The sequence below is a fragment of the Lineus longissimus genome, chromosome 3 (assembly GCF_910592395.1).
Source record: "Lineus longissimus chromosome 3, tnLinLong1.2, whole genome shotgun sequence".
In the NCBI taxonomy this organism is placed as follows: domain Eukaryota; kingdom Metazoa; phylum Nemertea; class Pilidiophora; order Heteronemertea; family Lineidae; genus Lineus; species Lineus longissimus.
The window spans coordinates 28513864-28537372 of record NC_088310.1 but is presented as its reverse complement, the minus strand read 5'-3'; the positions used below and the strand labels follow the sequence as shown (position 1 = coordinate 28537372).

The following is a 23509-nucleotide window of genomic DNA, read 5'->3' as shown; positions in this document are numbered from 1 at the left end:
ATGGATCAAGCTTGGTCTATCTCTATCCGCAGAAAAAAACACATTTGATATAAAACACCTTAAATCTGCGGAAATGCTCATTTTGGTGAGTCTAGATAGGCTTAATTAGACGAAACCAATCTTGTTTTCAAAGACGTTTTTAATAAAACCAATTACAGCCACCAATGCTTGGGTGGTTTGCAATTTTTGTAAAAAAATTGCTTTTTGCTTTCACTTACCGATGTCGTGCGATCTCAATGATGTCAAAAATGAAAAGATTAGACATGATTTTATCTTAGTTCGTCTTCAGGTATAAGGTAAAGGAGCTAACTGTTCATCTACTGGAACATCTTTCGAAAAAACTTACTCCTCATTTCTTCAGAGTAGTTTATTCTCTATAAAAGTTAAGTGGCAGATGCAGCCATCACCATATTATCCGTTTTTGAAGAAATTCGTTTCCGATTACCAGCAAATGAGAAAGTATCGATTCGAAAAGAGTGTTTTGTTTTTCACCCGAGGGCATTCATTTGGTGGAAGGAAAATAATTCGTGAACGAGTAATTGAGTCAAGTTACATGTATGGCCTATCTTAAGCATGATTAAGCGCTCAATATATTTAAATGTATTCCTGAATTGAGATGAGATAAAAAGCAATTGGTTGGAGTTTTGTCAGAAGTCACATATCCTAGTATAACATTGAAACATGTTTCAAGTCCAAATATTTTTTTCCCTTTTTTTCTGCTCAAGGTGAAGAAGCATCATCAGTCCCGCAGTATTCTCAAAGGAAGCCTGGCTTTAAATGCTGTAGAGAGACTACATGCTGCCTTCTGAAGCTCATGGACGGCTTAAAACCGTAGGAAAACTAATGGTAAACCACTGCCCCAAGAGAGGCATGCAGGCGTGATCATCACGTTTGAATGAGACCATTACCCATACAGAGGAAAACACGGTAATCGTGTTCCAAAACACCCATGTAGATTCTGTTTTTTGTGAGGTTGCTTTAGTTACCATCATGATCGAAGGCCTCAAGACTCTCATGGTACTCCCTATAAATGTACAGTACTTTGATTTGATGAGATGTAAATACCTTCCAATGGTGATCAAGATGAAAAAAGGGCCCCAAAGGCAGCATCAATGATCCTGACCCTCAGTGGCATCACCTGGTACTTTGTCGATTTAAATCATTTGCGTGACTGTGTCGAAGTCATGAGGGTCAGAATGTTGACAATCATCACCAGACGCTCACAGCAATCACTAGTTGAACAAGAAAAAAACATAACTCTACGCTGGAAAGAACGTCTGCAAATGGATTTTGCACGGGGCAGAGAATAATTTAGAAGTTGAACATGTGGTATTTGAGGATATGAATAGGGTATTGCAGATAGGCAATCATTGGGAAAGACATTTGCCTTGAAGAAACTTGCCTTCATAACCAGCTTTATAGAGACGAACAACTGAATTTATGAAGAGATCGAGAGTGACTCAAGCAAACGCTGAGACAACTACGCTCTGATGTCATGTTACGGTGCGCCAAGCTGACGTCTGCTGATGGACCAAATACCATCAGCCGATTCCGACTACCAACAGACGTTAAACCTTTGGTTAGAGTTGCCCTCCCAGAGGTCGTAGATCTTGATTTGTAGTGCGCATGAAATATGATATAAAGACAGAAAACCCCCAGTTTGCATCACCAGAGACTGAGTTCCTAACAATGTGCCCGATTTAACAAATGGATTTCGGAAATGTAATCAATTCGTGCGGGGTTTGCTCTGGAATTGGAAAAGGTGGATAAACCATAGTAAAACAAACCCTCAACAAGCCCCGGTCAAAATAAACAATGATCAGCAAGATAAGCAGACGACATTTGGCTTAATGAGAGTCGGCCAAAAGGACAATCCAAACACTGGTGTTTACTTTGTTCGGTATAGTAGAACTTGGGGTCAATATCATTTCATATTCTTTAAAGATGGGGCCAGAGTTCATCTATGGACTTCTCTATCATGTTGCCAAAATGAGACTCTCAAATTTTACTAAAAGGGAAATATGGAATATAACACATTTTTAACAATTCTGTTGTGGAGATGGCTACAAAGTCAATTACATGCCATCTTACTGGCTTCAACTGGATGTATCGTATTCTTGTCACCGGTAACTCACTCTCTTGATTCTGGTATGGAGCATAAACTCAGAAGTACAGCACCATCTTCTGGTGATGCTTTAGTGGGCTTCTCGGCTTCTTCTCAAGGCATTCTTCTTCTTGGTGAATCAGATATATTCTATGATAGACTACTTAGCTCAGCGGAGCATGGACTGCACTCTGACTGTGTTACAGTGGGCCACATTTCAAGTCTCAACATCCCAGGCAGACCTTGCCTTTGTTACGCAAACTATTTCATAGCCAGCTCCCTTCAGCAGTATCAAGCCTGTAATGAACCCGCTTAGCCAGACTCAATGAAGGTATTATCTGATGACATTCTTGGCAAGGAAATGCATTATTATCGTAGCTATGAGAAATGTCTTGCTCTCTCATTTGATTGTGATTAATAACACGGTGATCAAGCCAGCAAAAGGTTCTGGCATTTTATGGGTAAATAACCCGTAATTACTTGGCCAGGGAGAGACCCAAACTACCCGGTAGCCTTGCCAACACGGTATGATTGATAGTTTGTATTTGTTTTAAGTACAGTTGGGTTTCTTATACTATTGTTACTATCAATATCGGGAAACCCTTGGACGTCGCCAATGCGCGGATGTTGCAACTCGTGCAAAGTCCACAACTTGGTAAACTTAATCCTTTAGATAGGTATGATGGGATTGGTGTAGGCTTACTCTATCCTGATTGATTCGTCTAGACATATGACAAACATCTAAAACAAAACGATTGGGCATGATCACGGTGGATACATTTGTTCACTAATTGGATATGTGAAACCATCGGATGGATCAGTAACATTGGATAAGAACTTGTTCAAAAGAGTTTCCTCGGGGCGGATTTTGTGAGAGTCTTGTAATAGCGCAGTTATGACAGTTGTCACTGCCATACAACTGGTACGGGTACGAATGGCGTGTCATCGTTGATCTGCAGGCTGGTTGATGACGCTCTGTGAGATCCATGTAACCCAGTGATGTGGTTTGACACCACTACATGATAGCAGGTCTTTCATTAAAAGACTCTGAAAATAACCATGTATAATGGGATAGGGATGATGTTTACACAAAGCTTATCTTTTCTTCAGGATGGATCCCACTTGTACGTTGTTGTCGTAAATGTCAGTAGTTCATGATACTGTTTGTAAAAAAGAGCGTCCGTCTCGAGTTTGATTAATAATTCAATTCGAAATGAGTTCAATCTACTCGATAGGCCAATATTCCATTAGGTAAGTGGAATAAATACTGGCGTTCAGAGATAAGAGTGAGAGGACATGTCAACACTTCTTGCTTTTACAAAAGACTCCAAAGATTTAGTCAAGCGTGTTATTCAATATAAAAGTACACTTTGTTCAGCTCGAACATCAAAGGTCTACAGAATAACTCATGCGCTATCGCAAGATGATACGCCATGGTCCAACATCCTCCCTCCAGTTTCACAAGGTATCACATGTCTACCATTAAGTCAGCAATTATTCAACATAATCAGCAATTGCTATGAAAGTATTGTGATTTGTTGGCGTGTGTATATTTACCGGCGAGTAATAACGGTCTCTGTACACACAGCTTTGATGCTCCCTCTGCAGGAAATGCGCTCAGCCAATAGTGATAGTGACAGGAAGGCGAGCACAGAGGGGTATTTTCAGCGTCGTCGTGAATGACCACTTCATTCATTTATTCCTTGCCATATCATATCTTTCTTTCTGACTTAGGTTTGTTTTCTATAGAACAATCGAAGACTGACCGAACAATAAGAACCATGTTATCATCATTATTATCGGTCGATTTCACAGCTGCGGCGTTCTGGAATGTTCAAGTCATCTATTTGTCGAAATAACAGATGCAGTGCAAATGCAAGAGATGTTGACGTCTGATGAACGGATGTAATATCCGGCAAGGGAAAGGACATAACTTCAAGGACGGTTTTATCAAGACGCATTCGTCATCACAACAGCTTAACCAAAGGTTGAATGTTGTTCTTCTTGCAACTTGAACTTTATTCACCAGATCCTCATTTATATCATCACTCCTATGTTACATTTGTGATCATCGTCATGTAGCCGTATTGAGGGTATACAGATCATACGTATAAACTAGAGTTGTATGTGGGCTGTTCCTCAGAAAGTTCCACGTATTTTGGCTATAGGGCCATGGAAAACCACGCTGAGACAGCCACCAACACAAAAAGCAATTTCCTTTATAAGGTTAATAATGGACTCTGTTCTTTGGCTTCCTATGGATTAATGGCTTAAAGAAAATTGCTATAATGGCTTTGGTATATCGAATACCTCTGTCCAGACTCACAGATATCCATGTTCTTTAGAGACAGTCACGTAAAGTGCCTTAATTCGCCTGCCAGATGACTGGCAGTGATCTTCTCTTTGACAGGCAGTAATGTGATATCACCCCGGGGATACTGACCAATCATAGACGCCTGCTATCATGATGCTAGGCTTCGTTAGCAATCTTATCCACTGTCTATAAAGATGTCAGACATGTGATGATGAAAAGTGTAGCTCAGCATAAGGCACCGCGCATAGTGGGTTGGCAAAATTAGTAAGGAGACAAGCCATTACCAAGCCTCTTTCAGTTGCCACATTATTCGATATGCACCATTCATTGATTTTAAATGCAATCAAACACATTTCCGACACTTAAAATTTTGAAATCTGACCGAATTGCAGCTCATACAGAACCATTTCAGGGCAATTCAGTAAGTTTCAAGTCGATTAAAGGAAGCCGGCAAGATATTGAAACGATTGCTTTCTGTCGTGATCAAATGGTTGCCACTGATCGCCATCAAATGCCATGTAAACTCGTCTCGTGTGATTTACAGGCACAGTTGTCGGACTTCCCGGGTTTTCAGTCAGTTAGCAATCGGGCGCAGTGAGAGACCTTTGTTTGTTTCTACGACTTTCATGAGGCTCAGTTCATCAAAAAAAGGTTCATCTCTTTTAACTGCTGAGTCGGAGTATAATTTACTGATGTGATTTTGAAGCAGATTGCGGTCACAAATTTGTGTGCTTGAGATTTACTTGTCGTAGTTCCTGAGTTTTCAATCATTCAGTCCTGTCAATTAGAACGCATTCAGCCAAGTGGGAGCTTCTTTATGTGTCCGAATCTTCTTTATTGTCTGTGGAGATGCATGGCTGGCAAGGCATGGCTGGAGTGAAACCTTCGACTCACTTGCTGATGGGGATGCCATATCCTACCATATTATGAGCGGTCTGTTAGAATGACCCATGCAGAGGCTGGTGCCTGTTCTCGAGAAGCTGTTATGTTATGAAATGTATGAATTCATCTCAGTTACCGATACATGTTCTCCATCACGATAAGCCAGCTGTCAATGTTCGCCATGTCCGGGCTGTAACTCGGACATGATAATAACATCCGTGTCTGTCAAGTTTCCGTTTCGATTATCATCAATACATTATAAATAGGTAGCTTTGGCAGCCCCTGCGTACGAAGAATCGCGCACATTCCCCCCAAAAGTCGGCTACAAAGTACATATACAGACTTCTTATAGTTCGTCATTCGCAGCTTCATAAGAGTTGAAAAACCTGCCACCAGATAATCAACCGAACTCCGCAAGTATTCAGTTGAAGATTCATCAACGTCGTCAGCCAGTCAACTGCTCACTAGCAAGTGAGACCCTTCTCCTTTGAGTTCCGTGTCACCTTTGTCCGATGACTGTAACAATTCATTTGTACTACGTAACACGCACGCTTAACAACATGTCACATTTAACTATTGTAATAGCCCACGCGATGTCCTGATGGCTTTTCCTGGTTACTTCAATTGATCAAGGCTGGCCTTTGTCTTTCAGAATCATAAGCTAAGAACTTGAAGCCATACGTTCACTGTGTAACACACGGTTGGCTTTGATAAAAAGTCTTTATCCTCACACTATGGTTGAACAGCCAACATTCTAAGTTTTCACTGTCTACTGTACATCGTGTACAATGCAATGAGCAGTGACCACTGGGTGAACGAGAGGCCGTGTCCTAGGCTTGAATCTTTTTCTACCCTCTCGATTCCACAATGATGAGATAAACATTGTTTTGACTAATCGCCTGTGGAAGTCAAACGTTTCCCTGATTAAGTCATACAATTCTGTGCTCTTGGCAGCGAACATCTGTTGACCTTTTCGTAACAAGCGACATGAACATCAGATGGAGGACTTACGTTATGGCAACTAGCTGAGCTGCCTTGGTCGAGAAGATACAGTGCTGATGACAGTTTTCCCTCTTGGTTACATGCTTTTTATTTTAGTCACAAAAGAAAATAGACATCTGACAATGACAATGGCTGAGGGTTTTCCTAGAATTGGTTTCTCATTATTCGTTCACTAGACTTGAAGCAACAGGTATCTCATTATGAGCCATTCGCCTTGTAACGATGCATCCGCAGAAAATGGCATGCAATCTTGGTTCATCAATACCTCAGATAATGTCTGCAAAACCAATGCCCAGCATCCGGTGTTTTTAAGCATATCTGTGCTGTAGAGCTTGAAGGGTAGCCAATGGAGACAAACAAACCCATACTTCAGCTGATAAGAACGAGCAGCGCCTAAAACTGGCGTTAACTCGATTTGGTGTTATCTCCTTCTGTTAAGCCCATTGATTAAACGTCAGGTTAAATTAACACCAGTATCAACCGGGCCAGGGAAATAAACTGCCTTTGCAACGATGTTTAAAAGTGTGATAGATTCAAACAGACGTGTTTCATCATCAAATGACGTCTGCTCCAAGACGAAATTAGTTCTCGTGGTCGAGAGTTACAAAATCTGAACATGTCCACTTGATTATCCATGCCCCGTGGAGAGCTCTAATGTCCTCCCTTCTTGTTCCGCATAATTCACAACATTCTTTCATTCAAACCCACAACATTGGTAAAAAACTGAACTCGCCAGAGGGAAACTGATGATTAGAGAAACGAAGCAAGTTTGTTTTTCTTGGCTCAATTTGTGCAAGTGAGAAACGAGATAGTCCTGAACACAATCACTATGGTAAAGCGCATACAAATGGACATTTATTTAAGAACTTACTCTGTGTTTGAAAAAGGAAACACTTATATCAGCGTTGGCTTCTTTTCTATCAAGTTTTCGTGTTTGCATACAAACTAAATGTCAAGTCTGTCATCCCTTCTAACTGCTGATGGATAAAGTAGGAGATTCTATCGCTGCTGGCAAATGTGTCCATCAGATTGCTCGTTCATGTGTCAGAGAGTGTTCTCTATAATTTGTTTAGTGGAAGTGATGTCTGATTCTGTTAGGCCGTCTGTATAAATACATGTCTACTCGTTGATACAAGCGACGACATCAACAAGTATCGATTCTCACTGGCCAAACGCTCGAAAGAGGTGGGAATCGAGCAGCCAGCCTTATGTGCGGTGCTCCTATAAACTTATCGTAAAGCTCTGTTTTTATGAGCGTTCATGTAAGTCCGATCCACATGATGAAATAGCTAGCTGAGAACATAGAATCTTGTCTATGGGTCATTCGTCTTCTTAAGACAGTATCTGATGATACAGTTTGTAATGCCGATGATATTATTCCGGTTAGGGGTCTGACGAGGGATATTCTATGACAAAATGTTATTCTATTCCCAATAAAACAGGGTTTTTCTCATCTAAGACATTTGTGTCCACCACGACAATTCGTAATTTCTTTAAACAGTTTTCAGAAAACGATAAGGTCTAAGGGTAAACTAGATGGTATCTAATACACGGATGGCCCAGAGATTAGCATGTTACTGAATTTCTCATGGTCGACAAGACATGATCTCTCTCAAGGAGTAGCTGATGATGATGTTGGTGACCACGATGATGACAGATCATAGCATGGTACACACAATAACTTTCGTATAATCCAACTCAGTGCTCTTACTGTTGGTCGCATTGTTAACATTTTATAAGCCCACCACACTCGATACCGCAAGGACACTGCCAACTGGCTCGTTCACATTGCTAGAAACTTTGAGGGGAGTAATATCGACCAATCAGGAATTTCAATGTCAGGCATTTAGCTCCCGATAAGTATCAGCTTCTAGATGAAAGTGTCAGCCTAAGGTGGGGCTGAATGATGCAGCAAAACACAGAGTCGTTTGTTCCAGCTAGCTCAATGTGAGGCTATGTGATGTTGCAACAGACGCGGACGTTTGCTCTGGCAAGCAAATTGTGAGGCTAATTGTGGTTGCAACAGACGCAGTCGTTTGTTCCAGCTAGCTCAATGTGAGGCCATAGGATGTTGCAACAGACGCAGTCGTTTGTTCCAGCTCGCCCAACGTGAGGCTATGATGTTGCAACAGACGCAGTAGGTTGCTCCAGCTCGCCCAACGTGAGGCTATGATGTTGCAACAAACGCAGTCGTTTGTTCCAGCTAGCTCAATGTGAGGCCATAGGATGTTGCAACAGACGCAGTCGTTTGTTCCAGCTCGCCCAACGTGAGGCTATGATGTTGCAACAGACGCAGTAGGTTGCTCCAGCTCGCCCAACGTGAGGCTATGATGTTGCAATAGACGCAGTCGTTTGTTCCAGCTAGCTCAATGTGAGGCCATAGGATGTTGCAACAGACGCAGTAGGTTGTTCCAGCTCGCCCAACGTGAGGCTATGATGTTGCAACTGACGCAGTAGGTTGCTCCAGCTCGCCCAACGTGAGGCTATGATGTTGCAACAGACGCAGTAGGTTGCTCCAGCTCGCCCAACGTGAGGCTATGATGTTGCAACTGACGCAGTCATTTGTACCAGCTTGCCCACCGTTGAGCTACGTGATGTAGCTACACACACTGGAACAAACTGATCATCCTCAGATGTCATGTTAAGGCGGATTTATCTGTCGGTGCCCGCGTTACACTTGGCGACAGGTCGGGGATAATCACCAAACTGTCCAAGGAAGGCGACAGACCTTGATGAAATACTTCGCCTTTGATGTTTCTACATGACAGGGGTCATATGAAGATGACAGGCAATAATGTCTTGTTCGTCCATTAAAAGGCAAATAATGCCTGTTTGAAGATAATCCTTGCCTTTGCGCCTAGTACTTCGCTGTGCTGATCTGCCATGTTTCTTGTACTTTGCTGTGCTGATCTGCCATGTTTGAGTTCAGAGAATAGTGTATGTTCCAAAGATCTGAGCTGTCATGTTGCAATCTTGTTCAGGCTTGTTTCATGGATCATTTTGAAAAAGCACGTCGGCAGCTGTTTCAGGTTTTTCCCGAAATGATCGTGTGTAACTTCAAGCGAAATTATTTTCCTTCCTTCATATTGATTGTTAAGGTTACCTTCAAGTGCCCGATCAACCATCGATGGATCTGTAATTGGCAGTGGGGACTCCAACCTCCAATCAAGTGCATCGTAGAGTAGCTAATTAGTCAAATGGATTGCTAAGTGGATGATTTTAAGACCCCATGTCGCTCTAAAGTTGTAGTTCTTAAGAAAAACGATATTCTAAACCAATGACCAACAGGAGTTCGATTAAACCATTCTCTAATCTTCGCTGTGGTGTAGAAAAGGCTCATCACCTTGGTCCTCGTCACCCGTACTGGTCCGGAAGAAGGACGGATTGCTCCGATTTTGCCTAGACTACCGTCAGCTAAATGCATGTACAATTAAGGACAACTACCCTCTCCCGACGATCGAGGATTGTATGAAACCCTGCAGGGTAGCATGTTTTCTCTTGATCTGGCCAGCGGCTATCATCAAATTGAGCTCGATGAGGGCGGAAAACTCAAGTCTACTTTTAACAATCGGTTTGGGCAGTTTCAGTTCACGATGATGCCATTCGGCTGATGCAACTCCCCAGCCACTTCCCACAGTGCTACTGAACGTGAATCATTTTAAACTGGACCGACAATCGTCTGCGTACCCAATATCCTATGTAAAGGTAATGAATGATTAAAAACGTGACTTGCTTATTTTCAATTTTAAAGTTGAGTGAAATTTTGTAGAGTCAAAAGATGAAGATTGCTTGAAATATTGAATAGGCGTCCTATGTCTAAATGATTTCTCAAATAGTTTAAGAAGCCGCCGGTTTTCTTCAGTAACACGATGACTTGATACCTTATTTGTCACGAACGGTGCCCAAGTCTCATTTCAAACTGCATGCAAAAGTAGGTCCTACTATACGGAAAAGTAAGAGAAGTAGTTGGATAACTCGCTTGACTTTCAAAACTCCTCAGGTCTCCAACTCATTGAAAGAATCCAGCTATGTCCATGTAGTTTCAAGAACACTGTAAGGAAACAATCGAAACATGGATTCCCAGCCGTTCAGTCCATCACTTTGATGTGGCCAGGTGTGGGATCTTCAAAGCTTCAAAGCTCATGATTTCACTGCGTGGTAAAATCGCATCTGTCTCATCCACTGCTGTGTGGTAGTATTCCTTTTGTTCAAATGATACTTCATTCGTCAATTTCCGCCTTCTTAATGCAGAAGTGCGCATAGATTCTAGCAACCAAAAGAAATTCAATTAACCACTTTCAAAGAGCTGGCTTATTGGAGTCTTAAAACGTCTTCCCAGTGTTAAGCCCTGTCAGTGAATTGATTGGAAAAGATCACTGAGGACATGAAAGGCTCAAACAAAAATGGGCGCTGGAGCAATATTTCATTCCACTTTGGAACAGTTTTTGCCAATGTTTGTGACGAAACGGCATCGAGTGAAAAATCGTTTTACTTTGACGTGATGATGACAACATTGTGATTTGAAATCTTGGCTTATCATCTTGTTGAGGGCTGAGAGATTTGACCAGGGCTTGTAAGGAGGCGTGTTTTAATCACGAAAATTCGTCTTGCAAACATTTAAGCTTTTAGTATGCTGCTTATTTTGAAAAGTTATACTCATTTCGCTGGTAAATGAATCGTAATGTGATGTTCAACCTCAAGGACAGGCAAATGTCAGATCACCGACTGATACGATATGTATCAGAATATAACAAGTCGTGTTCGGTTATCTTTCTGTTTGATGGCTACAATATTTCCGATTCAACCTACTTGCCGCTATTTCGAGTAAGCATGTTTCGGTTAATTTGTTCCGTCACGATTTAGGATATTCTGGCATTGCGTGGTTAACCAATTCACTTGTTAATATTGCGATGACCAAAGATGCTCTGTTCTGTTTGAAATCCATCGAGCACGATTCAGTCGTTATTTAAAGCAATGTGTTTGATCATTTCTGTTCGGTCGTCAGCGAAGTGTTCGGGTCATATGATATGGTTTTGGCCACATTGCCTAGTTGGAGAAATTCACCCACGAAAATACCAAGGACGAAAGATGGGATACTGTATTCCAACGTTCGGCTGCTACTGTAGGAAATCAGAGTATGCTATTATAACTTTTCTATGGCTCATCAGTCGGTCACGATAGGAGATTATTTACTGGCAAGCTACATAAGGAATATTACCACTTCCGTCGCTCGTCTTACCCGACACTTACCAGTTGCCTTCTATGACCGTATCATTTCTATCCAGTGGGATTAATGGTATTGACTGAGTGATGTGTTAATATTTGACCAAGGGTAGTTCTCTAATAATGGTAGTTACTAAACTATGCCGTTATAAAGACGTCACGATTGAGACATTTATCCTCTATATCTTAGAATTATATGTGCCATTTACTGGTTTAGGAGGCAAGTAGGCCATTGATACTGCTTTGTCAATAAAGAATATGATTGTGTGTCCACATCTTCTGCTGTCGCCAAATGGTTCCTGATGATTACTTGGAGTAAGGCTAAGCTGTTCTTTGCAATAGTAGGAGGCTTTTTCCGACTTCTTTCCTGATTTATCCGACAAAAGTCCGACATGAAATAGGGCAATAAAGATCAAAGGCCTATGTTGAATGGGTTTAATGAGGTGTGAGCCAAACACTCAGAATGACTCCATGAAGTGTGAATACAACCCTATAGATAGATACTCTACTCTGGGATTTTGACTTCAACAGAATCAGCCAGGTTGTCGGGCTGTTTACAGCTGGGTTGTTGTTTTCTGCTTTGGAAATAACGAGATTTGTCCCAGGCTTTGCCATTGCCAGGTCCTTCTACCTTGTGTCAAGTCAGCAGTTCCGCCGTAACTGCCACAGTTAACGATATTGGCTGCTATTATGACCCATGCTATAAAGGTTCCGATGTTGACACTGTGTTGGCAGAGCTAATCAAACATACAGCCACAGTTCCATTATCATTATGATTATGTCTCATCGGGGTTGCAGATGATGGGGACGTAAATGACATCCGGACGCTGCAATCACTTCGAAGCTACCTGCTGCTTTTTGCAATACTATCGCAGAGAGTACCGCCAAACTCGTTTATAAGTAGAGGCGATCAGTTGCGCAGGTTTATGTGCTTGTGACCCCTGACCATTTGTAACCAGGCAGTGGTCGATACCGCACTTCATTGTCACTTTGAAATTGAATCTCTGAAAGCAGCCCTAGCATGTGAAGATTTTTGCCTTTTTCAAGTTTTCTATGATCAGCACAGAAAATAGTTTGTTGTATAATTCTTTCGCCGATATCCCAACGATGTTCTACTCAGAAGAAAATCTACTTGGGAAACCGGAACAACAAGGTGGGCGTGGTTCCTTCAACAAGCGAGACAATTTCAGCCCAAATATACACCCATGAAATTGCTGCCATCAGAGTATCCGTGTACAGCAACTCAGTTTCGGTCCCACCAATCCTGTTCACGTGTGTGAGAACATGACTGAAGCAACCATCGGAGTATTCTGCAGAGGTCGGTCATCATTCTAATGACATTACCAGTCCGATTGGTGTCGATTTCCTGGTTTAATCACAAGTACAACTGGTAACTAGCCACGTGTCTTAGATTACTTGTCAGCCCTTGATTGATTGCTCCAAGTTTGAAGTGGTAGTTTTGACTCAACAGGAGATTGTCAGGGACCTCGAATCTGTCAGTGTTTGTACGGATTACGGAGAGGCATTCTGGAAGCGCTGTGTCACAATATCAAAGCTATGGTTGTCTGGGGAATGACTGAGTAAATCACACAGTCTTTACAATGGGACCTTAGAGAATGCCTGATTAGCAAATAGGCCGACTTTTCACATCAAGGCAGCAAGTTATCAAATTTAGGACATTTATCACATTCAACGATTTCTTTTGGTTCTAATGTAGCGCCGTTTGCATTTTAACTGTTAAACATAAAGAGTCCTAATGTACTGTTTTGAGCATGATGTATCGGCCGTATTCAAGCGGAATCTGTGATTTTGAATTTGCGTAATTGCTTAAAGAGGCTTCTCACTCGAAACGTTTAATTCAATTTTTACTTTTTATGAATCAAACTCATTATTCATAGGAAGCGTTCATCAATTCACAGTTTCGAATTCCATCGAGTATTTCTATTCTATCCCAACCAGCATAAATGGTCACATCACTTAAATGGCGGCCTACAGCCATCTTGAATTTCCACTCGTCGATCGTGTACACCACCTTGATAACCTTTTATAGTTGCCAACCATTGCTAAAATCGAAGTCGAACATCCAATAAAACAACATCTAACACCCTTCACCAATCGCAGCGAGAGGAAATCGGTGTTATGGGTGGATAAGTGTATTTCTTTCAACTGAGCTGTTCAAAATTCTGCGAAGCACATACTTTAGGGCAAAGGACTTACATGTATTTCATTCCATTTTGGTTTGTTTAGAGTCAGATTCTGTCCAAAGTATTCCAATGTGCTCTGATAATTGCTTGCTGTGGGCCACATTGTCCCAGGCGGACATGTAATCGCAATTTAATCTTGGAATACATTTCATTAGGTTGGTGTTTGTGTGGAAGTTCCGTCAGATTCTGATCACGTGCCAAGCTACAGGAAGAGAACTACGCAGTGTGGGGTACTTCATAAACGCCGCCGTGTTAAAGTGGTCGTTACTACCAGCCACGTCTACCAATTAAATACAGGCCACGGAGGGATATTCTCGCCTGTGACTAAATTGCCTCCAGACGTTTTTTTCACTCTGTTCTTTATCAAGGTAACAATTTATCGCCGCTGGAGCCTGACATCGGTCTGGAAACTGGTTGGGACATGATTGATTCGTTTGGTGTCAGTTTGTAACCCAGGTAAAAAAAGCTGGCTCTAGAGGCAAGACAGTTCATACTGCAGAAGATCTTATTCACCATGATATAGCATCCCCTGCAGGAAAGCTTTTTAGACACTTGGTGTGCGCTATGATTGTCGCATGGGGAGCAATACAGCCTTAGTAGGGAAAGTGAACTGACTTGTACCAGGGAGGTCGCCATGTCACGTGTGGGCTTTCGGCCTCCAGGTTCAACACACATAACAACACATATACATGTATAATCCTTTATATTCTTTAATACACCTTGTTTCCTTGGCTCCGGTCTCGACCAAAGCCTAGGCTAATCTCCCTCACTGCAAATCTATCCCTTGGTATCTCTTGGCTGGTTATGCAGCAGAGCCTGATATGGATGGCACAGGGTGTTCCTATTGGCTGTTGTCAAGTCTACCTTATACATCTATGTACAACACTAAGAATAATGTGCGAGGGAAATATTGGACACGCCGCTGCCGACAGGACCAATCAAACAATACCAACACGTGCAGTAGCCTTGCTACCCCCCCCCCCCTTCCCCCCTCCCCGGCCGTTTCTGCTCTTCGAGGGATGAGAAGTTGCCAGGCCAGTGAACCATTTTCACAATCGAACCGCAAATATCGAGTAACCAATCCCTCTCCCGCTTCCATCAGAATATCTTGACATCGCCTGGACCTTTAGATTCTCAAACGGATGGCGATAGCGGTGTTTACGAGTTCTTGCTGATACTTGATCTCATTCACTTCACTTCCATACATCGATGAATATCCGATATGACCAATTAAAATCTCATTGTGGATGTTGATATGTGTCATATATATTCATGGCGGTTCTGCCAAGCATAACCGATACCATGGTTATGAAATTCAATTCCTTTTTGACGTTTGATCAAATTTGAATAGCATTCCGCGAAGTTACTATTTATAGCTCACAAGGTCATTTGCATAAGATATTGATGACGTTTTAGTCACGTGACAGTCGGACATCGACACTTATTTCTACGCATTTGAGCTTATTTCAAAGTCAATTATCTTTGACCCTGCATTGTTTTAGCATGAATGATACCATAGAGTCAGAAAGAGAAATATTCAGAACAATTATGTAGTATTTCCAACACTCGGACATGTGCCAGATTGAATCTAACTGCCCTAGTTAGAAAGCCTGAATCCATTACGAAACCGCATGTTTGTCCGACATTGCTGTAATTCAGCGATGGGGAAATAGAGGGCAGCAGCTGCAGTGACCTCATCATCGCGGAATGCTATTTAAACCGTTATATGACTTTGCCCTCAGCAATGACAGTTCGTATAATAAGGATGTATTGGATACGTAAGATGAAAAAATGCTGAACATTATAGCAATTACAATTACTATCAAATGTACAGAAAGCAAAAACACGGAGACACATTTGGTACAAGTAAACAACGCTTGTAAAAGAACATGAACGAACCAAGTACACCTCTCCATACGGCAGCAGGAAATAAAAAGAACTAAATCTGTCAAGCTATCTGAAGACTTTACAAGAAGTGCATCTTATCTTGTCACCTCGTTAAATCATGACATACCAGTAAACACGACCGGCCTAGGACATTACAGTTCCATCATATAGAAGACGCTCTCACCAAATTGCGATAGGTCAAGTGTATTGTTTTCGATGATAGCCAATAGACGGCACTTCAATGTTGAGCTGTCGTATCCGAAGGCACTGCAAGGTACGTAATTCGAACAGGAAACTGCGCACTCTTCTTCGCTCCCTGATGGCGTTATTGTTTGTCTCACTATACCATGCGATGGCGTAGACGTCGTCCGCTTGTAGTATATTCCAAAGGTCATGGTATCTGGATTAAACAAATGAAGATTTATGTAAAACGGATCAACGGTTTATAAAAGATTGACAAACACGTAGTTCTGGATTGGACTATTAAGCATAGTCCGACTGACAGTTTACTCCCGGAGTTTACAACACACAACCTTCTCTACAAAGATATTGTCCTCCATCATTGCACTATAAGGTCCTTGGTGATAGGCGATCAGCACTTCGAATAGTAATATCTATCTACACCAGTAGGAGGTGTTTTCCGACCTCTTAACAGTTTCTCTAACTTTTTCGTGATTTATCCGACAAAAGTCCGACATTGTCCGACTTTTCCCTCCAAGATCGGATTTCTAAAGGGCTCACCAAAATAGGGCATCAAAGATCAAAGGCCTATATTGAATGGGGTTAATGAGGTGTGAGCCGAACACTCAGAGTGACCTAAATGTGAATACTAATTTCCTCACTCAAATAGTTACTCTGAGTGTTTGGGTCACACCTCAATTAACCCCATTCAACATAGATCGTTGATCTTTAATGCTCTGTTCTGGGAAACGCTAGTATTTTAATGTTTCTTTTAGAAATCCGACCTTCCTCGGAAAAAGTGGATAAATCAGGAAAATGTTAGAGAAACCGTTAAGAGGTCGAAAAAGCCTGTTACTAATGCTAGTATTATTCCGATTTTCAAGCTTTCTTGATACATTCACTTGTAACCACGTCATACCTGTCTTATCAAAGTACAGATACCTATCGTCATGTGTGAGGCGCAGGCGGCATCCTACTTTAGTCTTGAGAATGCAGTATTTTCCTGTACTCTTGTACACGAGAGCCATGCATGCCTTATCCCTGTTGCAAGAAGAGATGCAGGGACTAAGGTCCGTATTTGATATTCTGTTCATATCATAACCGATGCAGTCTCCTTGTCGTTGAGTATATCCTTTTGGGGGCGTACCTGATAAAAAAGCAACTGTCAGTCAAAACTAAATTTTCTTTAACGACGACTTTTGAAAATCTCCCCGATTCTTCCTACTAGTAAGGTCTGAAGAAAGTTGAGAGTGTTGCGTGAAAGATTTAGCACAAGACAAAATGACACGACAGACTTTCGCATTTCGCTCTCCGACGTTTGTATGGGTTGAACAACCTGCAAACTATCGTCAGCGTCAAGAATCGCCCAGAAAACCCTGCACACACACATAAGAATATTACTTACCACAAACAATGACAAACAGTCCAATTAACGTAAATTCCCAAAAAATTATGTAGACAATCTTCGCCTTACAGTTATCCATATTTCTCGCTTTGTCAGCAGTGTGCTATTGTTAATAGCGGATCAAGTAAAAAATCCAGTTGGCATAACTGAATGTAACGCGTCGATCGAAACTGAGACTAAAAAGTTACATGCAGACTACCATTTATTTATTCATTGTGTGGAAGATCCATAATTTGATTTCGTACTTTGTTGATTAGAATATCGCTGATTAATGATGCTCTGGCTCTACAGACATTAAATATTCAGTATACAAAAACATTTTCATCAATTTCGTGTTTTGAAAGGGAACCAATTATTCGAAACAAGTGGTCCAAATCAGTGCCTTTGCGTAGCCGTGCAGTGACCAAGAAACATGATGCGTCCTCAGCTGTAATCTTATCCCTTATCGAGGGAGTGTCAGAACCCTCGCAAATCCCTGCACCTCATTAGGCAAGCAAAGTCATGTGACCGGGCCATAAAAACGGATGCTGCACGTCACGTACGCAGGCAACATCATTATTAATGGACCACTTATGGGTTTGAAGGGCGCACTGAAAGTCTTGAATTCATCTGAGGCAAGTTTGAAATTGGTGGTGGTCATTTCAATATGAACACCACCACAAACTCTCCAAGTGATCAGTGGTGATGCACGTCTCTCTTGACAGGCTTGGTCAACATCGCTTGGTCCCCATCCTGAAATCCGGGGACTTGTCACCCCCATGTCATGGACAAATTGCAATGTCTTGCATACAAAGATGCGATGGCCCTCTCGTTTGCCTCCCTAGCATATTTTTGGCGTTCATTTTGTCGTTTAAAGATTGAGCACTACTTGATGCATCTTTATTGCTAGCATTGTTTACAACACTGAGCACGATTCCGTGGTTTTTGTGCAAGTGTGTGAAAGGTATCCACCGTTTGAAGGGGATGTTAAACCGTCGATTTTCTGCAAAGGATAAGCCACCAATACTATCTCTTGTCGTATCAATGCTTGTGGGCACAGACAGCTGTGGCTGGGAATCCGTTCAAATACGACCAAAGGGATTGAGCTTTATCATCGAATGACAATGATCAGGCTGCTAACTGATTCTATATCAGAATGTGTGTGTTCACGTGGTTTCCATGGCATCTGATATCAGGAGTCTCTAAACGCTTCTTTAATTGAGATTGACAGTTTTCATTGTGTTGTTAAGCCACAGATTACTGGTTTCTTGCCAGTTTCTCTTGCCAATAGGGCAATCACGATACAAGTACATTTTAGCTACATCATTGGTGAGCAGTGTCACTATCACTGTCGTAATTACCGTCACTTTACTACACTACCGTCAATGCATTCACTTTGATAAACTTGGTCAGGATCTTCGGTCTGAAATATACCATTAACCAATATTGGGTTTAAAATTATCAGGTAAAAGAAGGTACACTGTAAGCCGATGTCGTTTTATGTTTCAGTCTCGTCCCATATTTCATGTTTCCATATTTCATATATTCATGGCGGTTCTGCCAAGCATAACCGATACCATGGTAATGAAATTCAATTCCTTTTTGACGTTTGATCAAATTTGAATAGCATTCCGCGAAGTTACTATTTATAGCTCACAAGGTCATTTGCATAAAATAATGATGACGTTTTAGTCACGTGACAGTCGGACATCGACACTTATCTTACGCATTTGAGCTTATTTCAAAGTCAATTATCTTTGACCCTGCATTGTTTTTAGCATGAATGATACCATAGAGTCAGAAAGAGAAATATTCAGAACAATTATGTAGTATTTCCAACACTCGGACATGTGCCAGATTGAATCTAACTGCCCTAGTTAGAAAGCCTGAATCCATTACGAAACCGCATGTTTGTCCGACATTGCTTGTAATTCAGCGATGAGGAAATAGAGGGCAGCAGCTGCAGTGACCTCATCATCGCGGAATGCTATTTAAACCGTTATATGACTTTGCCCTCAGCAATGACAGTTCGTATAATAAGGATGTATTGGATACGTAAGATGAAAAAATGCTGAACATTATAGCAATTACAATTACTATCAAATGTACAGAAAAGCAAAAACACGGAGACACATTTGGTACAAGTAAACAATGCTTGTTTGTATTAAGAACGTGAAGGAACCAAGTACACCTCTCCATACGGCAGCAGGAAATAAAAAGAACTAAATCTGTCAAGCTATCTGAAGACTTTACAAGAAGTGCATCTTATCTTGCCACCTCGTTAAATCATGACATACCAGTAAACACGACCGGCCTAGGACTTTACAGTTCCATCATATAGAAGACGCTCTCACCAAATTGTGATTGGTCAAGTGTATTGTTTTCGATGATAGCCAATAGACGGCACTTCAATGTTGAGCTGTCGTATCCGAAGGCACTGCAAGGTCCGTAATTCGAACAGGAAACTGCGCACTCTTCTTCGCTCCCTGATGGCGTTATTGTTTGTCTCACTATACCATGCGATGGCGTAGACGTCGTCCGCTTGTAGTATATTCCAAAGGTCATGGTATCTGGATTAAACAAATGAAGATTTATGTAAAACGGATCAACGGTTTATAAAAGATTGACAAACACGTAGTTCTGGATTGGACTATTAAGCATAGTCCGACTGACAGTTTACTCCCGGAGTTTACAACACACAACCTTCTCTACAAAGATATTGTCCTCCATCATTGCACTATAAGGTCCTTGGTGATAGGCGATCAGCACTTCGAATAGTAATATCTATCTACACCAGTAGGAGGCGTTTTCCGACCTCTTAACAGTTTCTCTAACTTTTTCGTGATTTATCCGACAAAAGTCCGACATTGTCCGACTTTTCCCTCCAAGATCGGATTTCTAAAGGGCTCACCAAAATAGGGCATCAAAGATCAAAGGCCTGTATTGAATGGGGTTAATGAGGTGTGAGCCGAACACTCCGAGTGACCTAAATGTGAATACTAATTTGCTCACTCAAATAGTTACTCTGAGTGTTTGGGTCACACCTCAATTAACCCCATTCAACATAGATCGTTGATCTTTAATGCTCTGTTCTGGGAAACGCTAGTATTTTAATGTTTCTTTTAGAAATCCGACCTTCCTCGGAAAAAGTGGATAAATCAGGAAAATGTTAGAGAAACCGTTAAGAGGTCGAAAAAGCCTGTTACTAATGCTAGTATTATTCCGATTTTCAAGCTTTCTTGATACATTCACTTGTAACCACGTCATACCTGTCTTATCAAAGTACAGATATCTATCGTCATGTGTGAGGCGCAGGCGGCATCCTACTTTAGTCTTGAGAATGCAGAATTTTCCTTTACTGTCGTACATGAGAGCCATGCATGCCTTATCCCTGTTGCAAGAAGAGATGCAGGGACTAAGGTCCGTATTTGATATTCTGTTCATATCATAACCGCTGCAGTCTCCTTGTCGTTGAGTATATCCTTTTGGGGGCGTACCTGATAAAAAAGCAACTGTCAGTCAAAACTCAATTTTCTTTAACGACGACTTTTGAAAATCTCCCCGATTCTTCCTACTAGTAAGGTCTGAAGAAAGTTGAGAGTGTTGCGTGAAAGATTTAGCAAAAGACAAAATGACACGACAGACTTTCGCATTTCGCTCTCCGACGTTTTTATCGGTTGAACAACCTGCAAACTATCGTCAGCGTCAAGAATCGCCCAGAAAACCCTGCACACACACATACGAATATTACTTACCACACACAATGACAAACAGTCCAATTAACGTAAATTCCCAAAAAAATATGTAGACAATCTTCGCCTTACAGTTATCCATATTTCTCGCTTTGTCAGCAGTGTGCTATTGTTAATAGCGGATCAAGTAAAAAATCCAGTTGGCATAACTGAATGTAACGCGTCGATCGAAACTGAGACTAAAAAGTTACATGCAGACTCCCATTTATTCATTCATTGTGTGGAAGATCCATAAATTGATTTCGTACTTTGTTGATTAGAATATCGCTGATTGATGATGCCCTGGCTCTGCAGACATTAAATATTCAGTATACAAAAACTTTTTCATCAATTTCGTCTTTTAAAAGGGAACCAATTATTCGAAACAAGTGGTCCAAATCAGTGCCTTCGCGTAGCCGTGCAGTGACCAAGAAACATGATGCGTCCTCAGCTGTAATCTTATCCCTTATCGAGGGAGTGTCAGAACCCTCGCAAATCCCTGCACCTCATTAGGCAAGCAAAGTCATGTGACCGGGCCATAAAAACGGATGCTGCACGTCACGTACGCAGGCAACATCATTATTAATGGACCACTTATGGGTTTGAAGGGCGCACTGAAAGTCTTGAATTCATCTGAGGCGAGTTTGAAATTGGTGGTGGTCATTTCAATATGAACACCACCACAAACTCTCCAAGTGATCAGTGGTGATGCACGTTTCTCTTGACACGCTTGGTCAACATCGCTTGGTCCCCATCTTGAAATCCGGGGACTTGTCACCCCTATGTCATGGACAAATTGCAATGTCTTGCATACAAAGATGCGATGGCTCTCTCGTTTGCCTCCCTAGCATATTTTTGGCGTTCATTTTGTCGTTTAAAGATTGAGCACTACTTGATGCATCTTTATTGCTAGCATTGTTTACAACACTGAGCACGATTCCGTGGTTTTTGTGCAAGTGTGTGAAAGGTATCCACCGTTTGAAGGGGATGTTAAACCGTCGATTTTCTGCAAAGGCTAAGCCACCAATACTATCTCTTGTCGTATCAATGCTTGTGGGCACAGACAGCTGTGGCTGGGAATCCGTTCAAATACGACCAAAGGGATTGAGCTTTATCATCGAATGACAATTATCAGGCTGCTAACTGATTCTATATCAGAATGTGTGTGTTTACGTGGTTTACATGGCATCTGATATCAGGAGTCTCTAAACGCTTCTTTAATTGAGATTGACAGTTTTCATTGTGTTGTTAAGCCACAGATTACTGGTTTCTTGCCAGTTTCTCTTGCCAATAGGGCAATCACGATACAAGTACATTTTAGCTACATCATTGGTGAGCAGTGTCACTATCACTGTCGTAATTACCGTCACTTTACTACACTACCGTCAATGCATTCACTTTGATAAACTTGGTCAGGATCTTCGGTCTGAAATATACCATTAACCAATATTGGGTTTAAACTTATCAGGTAAAAGAAGGTACACTGTAAGCCGATGTCGTTTTATATTTCAGTCTCGTCCCATATTTCATGTTTACTTTGATGCCTAACCTACATTATAGATGAAGTTTTTGCAGTATTTGTCTTAAGCATTGGAATGACTTTTAAAAATTGGTCTTGCCACTGCTTTTGTATTCTGCTGCTTGAAGGAAGATGCGCACCAAATTTCAGAGAAAAGGACCTTAACATCATTAGCCCCGCATCCTTTGAAGGTGACACAGCCCGCGTGACTTGGCTGCTGATTAGAGCTAGGCAAATCGTAAGCTTATTAGCTTGTGTTTGTGAAAAACAGAAAGGTAAAAGAATGTGTTGCACTTGAATGCCTCACATGATTATCTCGGTCCTGATGCTTTATTTTACAACTCTGGTCGCTTTCCTCTTCGTGGAAGGAAAACTACGTGCTATACGAAGTTGGGGGATCACCTCTACTAGCCCAATCCCGAGATGCAGAAACTGTTCTCTCGCCTCGAGGAGTGACCAGTTCAAACCCCTTCAGTATCGAACTCTGCAATGCCTTGTGTTCCTCCTCAGCATGCTTCCATCATTTCTTGATGACAGACCTTGAAGTGACATACTTGACAGTTCGCTCATTTTAAAACAGTTAGAACGCACGGAGACACATTTTTCTAACACTCTCGCTATGTCCAAGGACAATCACTTTCGTGACGGTGGATTTTAGCGCTGTTTACGAACGAAGTGCAACTTGTTTTAGTTGTTAGTATGGTTTTCCTTGTTTTAATTTGTCAACGCCGTTCCATCACCCTGATATCTAGAACCTTACTCAAACTAACTGTGTCGTACCGTATAGATTTGAAAACAGGTTAAAATAACATGCACCCCTTTTTTACCACATCTATACGTTGCCTGTCTTGTAAGCAAAAAACGAGACGTGGCGTTTGCTGCAGCCCGTCTAAGATTATTCATGGCAGTAATCCTTTTGGTAAATCCAACTACTCTCATAAGGTTTCCCCACATTAGTTTTACAGCTTCCCTATCATCGCATCATTTTCTCGCATTTACTTAACTTACCAGCAAGAGGAGTCAAGGGACTCTTTAAAACAGTTGTAGATGAAATACTTTTACATACTTTTAACTTCGTC

General features: G+C 41.5%; 1 protein-coding gene and 2 long non-coding RNA genes across 3 annotated transcripts in view; 1 reads left to right on the top strand and 2 right to left on the bottom strand.

Annotated features, from left to right (window-relative positions):
• LOC135485308 (follicle-stimulating hormone receptor-like) overlaps positions 1–23509 on the top strand; it is a 50705-nt gene that overhangs the window by 12379 nt on the left and 14817 nt on the right. The gene's annotated exons all lie outside the window — the stretch shown is intronic.
• Positions 14308–17567, bottom strand: LOC135485305 (uncharacterized). Its single transcript, XR_010446543.1, has 3 exons — positions 17202–17567; positions 16716–16943; positions 14308–16016 (listed from the first exon to the last, which is right to left on the bottom strand). It is a non-coding gene; the product is annotated as an uncharacterized LOC135485305 (long non-coding RNA).
• LOC135485377 (uncharacterized) lies at positions 18912–21112 on the bottom strand. Its single transcript, XR_010446559.1, has 3 exons — positions 20936–21112; positions 20450–20677; positions 18912–19750 (listed from the first exon to the last, which is right to left on the bottom strand). It is a non-coding gene; the product is annotated as an uncharacterized LOC135485377 (long non-coding RNA).